Source organism: Elephantulus edwardii, unplaced genomic scaffold (assembly GCF_000299155.1).
Source record: "Elephantulus edwardii isolate Elephantulus edwardi_28Jun2011 unplaced genomic scaffold, EleEdw1.0 scaffold00068, whole genome shotgun sequence".
In the NCBI taxonomy this organism is placed as follows: Eukaryota; Metazoa; Chordata; class Mammalia; order Macroscelidea; family Macroscelididae; genus Elephantulus; species Elephantulus edwardii.
The window spans coordinates 3,677,539-3,680,203 of record NW_006399818.1 but is presented as its reverse complement, the minus strand read 5'-3'; the positions used below and the strand labels follow the sequence as shown (position 1 = coordinate 3,680,203).

Below are 2,665 nucleotides of genomic sequence, written 5' to 3'. Positions count from 1 at the left end.
ATCAATTCCCCTTCTATCATCCCTAGTCGTTGTCCAGCTCTCTGGTGCATAGGAAGTGCTTACAATCACAGTTTGGATTACCATGAGAAAAAGAGAGAACGTCGAGTGGCTCATGAATGTTCAAAGAAGGCAAAAGGGGATGATTGGTCTGAAGGCAAAGCTCTACCATAAGCAGAGTCATGCAGAGAAAATACAAATGAAAATACTATCAAGATGCATGAAAACACCAAATGAATGATGAGAAGACTCTGTAAGGTGCAGTACTCGCCTATGTGTTGGACAGAGAGGGGCAGTCCCAAGCTAAAGTACTTTCCAAAATGATTAAACAAAAATGAAATGAGAAAGAGGGAAAATGAGAAGTCTCTCTACCCAGAGATCGTGCTCAGGTAGAAACAGAAGTATTAAAAGTTATTCAACACAGAAGAAGAAAGCATAGAAGAGGATGGTTACTGAAGTTGGAGATGGCTTTACACAAAAACAATCAGACCAATGGGCTTAGGTTTCAAGAAGGCACATGTAACGTCCTGAACTTAAAGCCACATTTTGCCTGCCAATACTTGGTGTAAAGACGAATCTATACAACCTTGGGTTCTATTACCAAAGGTACCGTCATTGAAGTAAATGTGAGTGCGTTGGGCCTTATGCCAGACACAGGAGTCAAAGTTATCTGCAGGAAATATGTTCTGGTTACCAACAACCCTGAAAATGATGGAACCATAAATGCTGTCTTAATGGTCTAACAGCACTTTCACACAAGTTAATAATTAACTACAAAGCAAGGAGGAAACAGACATTACCATGTGCTTCTGAATGCTACCATCTTTCCTTACAAGCCCTGCATTCATCAAGAGAAGTATTTCTTATGCTATAAAAACATATAAAATGGTCATTTTAAAAATAAACAAACACAACTAGAGTTAAGAGGAAAAGTGCCAGAAATTATATACAAATTTGTCTCACAGGAAAAAAAATAAAAGATATTCAAATGAAATGAATAAACTACTCTAAATGAGCAGAAATAACAAAATAAAAAAGAGAACCCCTAGCTATTAATAATTAATTGGCAAAAACTATGCAAAACTTTGCTAACTTAGACCCTGAGCATCATGGGGAAGAATAACAATAAACTCTCATTTAATCAATCAATCAGTCTATCCCTGATAATAAAAACAAAACCAAACACACACTTCCGAAAAAGCCTTTAGGGCCCCAGTATAATTCAAATAAACTCCTGACTGCTGCTATTTCAGTGTTCAGCAATGTGGACTTGGAAGAGGAAAAGGAAGATGAGCTAGAAGCCAAATTTATTGAGGCTGCTAATTGGCAGCATCAGGTTGGATGGTGAAGAGATTGAGAATGTTCACAGATTTAGTTTGCTTGGCTCCACAGTCAACACTCTTGGCATCAGCAGCCAGGAAATTAAAAGACATATTGTGATGGGAAAGTCAGTTGTTAGGGACCTCCCCAAAGTACTGAAGAGCTATGGTGTCTTTCTGGAGACTGAGGTGATACAGGCATGGTCTTTGCAATCACTTGGTATGCATCAGAGTTGAATAATGACAAGGGAGGATAGAAGAAGAATTGATGCCTTTGAGCTGTGGTGCTGGAGAGGAGGGTACCATGGACTGCTAGGAAAACAAACAGATTTATCCTGGAGAGGATTAAACCGGTAGCTCCTTGGAGGCAAGGATTCTGAGGCTCCGTCTAACATATTTTGGATATGTTGTAAGGAGGGACAGGTCCTTGGTGAGACACATCATGCTTGGTAGGGTGGAGGGACAGCACAAGAAGAGGGGAAGGCCCTCTATGAGGTGGATTGATTCAGTGACTGGGGTAATGAGGATGGATGTACCAGAGACAGTGCAATTGGCAAAGGACAGAGCAGAGTTTAGGGCTATTGTACACAGGGTTGCTATGAGTCACACGCAACTTGACAGCACATAACAACAACAACAAAGCATAAAATGAAAATTCCAGTCCTTTTGATCCAGCAGATGTGTCCCCAATTCTAAAGCTCTTGCTTCCAGTGGTCACGGAAACCATGAGTGTCAAAAGATGCTTCAAGAGGTAAAGGGGCAAAAGGAAGCCTCCTGCACTTGCTTCCAATGCAAGTTCCATAAGCACTTGGCTCAGGGAGGCGCCAAGCATATCTTGGTGTCAGAAGAGCAATTGGACTGACAGGGGCCTGTTTCCCTCAGGGCACTACAAGTAAGGAGCATAGCATCAGCCTACACCTTGAGGAGCCCTGAGTATGCACTGACATTCCTACTAAGATAAATCACTTGCTTCTCAACACTGGTGTGAGGTACTTGGTCTTACAATCTTTTAGTAGCTTTCTTTCCCGCTCACCAACTTACTACTGTGGAAATTGAGGGGAGACCTGTAAAGAGATATCAAGCTCTCTTGTTAAGTTGTATATAAAATAGGATATTATTTTCCCGTCATTTTCTGGTTATATCTGAAACTGCTGTGATTTTATTGGGAAAGGATTTGTTATCAAAAGTAAATGTTCAAGTTCTCTTCACCCTAAAGATTCAGAGGGCATTAAGGTGTGGTGATTTAATGCTGGCAAGCCTCAACATGCCCCTAGAGTTAAAAGATAAATCCAGCTGTTTGGGCTACAATCGCTACAGAAGTGTCCCTGGTTAAAAAAAAAAAAAAAAAA

The 2,665-nt window shown here is 40.7% G+C and overlaps 1 pseudogene; it reads left to right on the top strand.

Moving 5' to 3' along the window:
• The window catches only part of LOC102872165, a 9,219-nt pseudogene extending 8,479 nt beyond the window's left edge, over positions 1 to 740 (top strand).
• Positions 741 to 2,665: the final 1,925 nt, after the last annotated feature.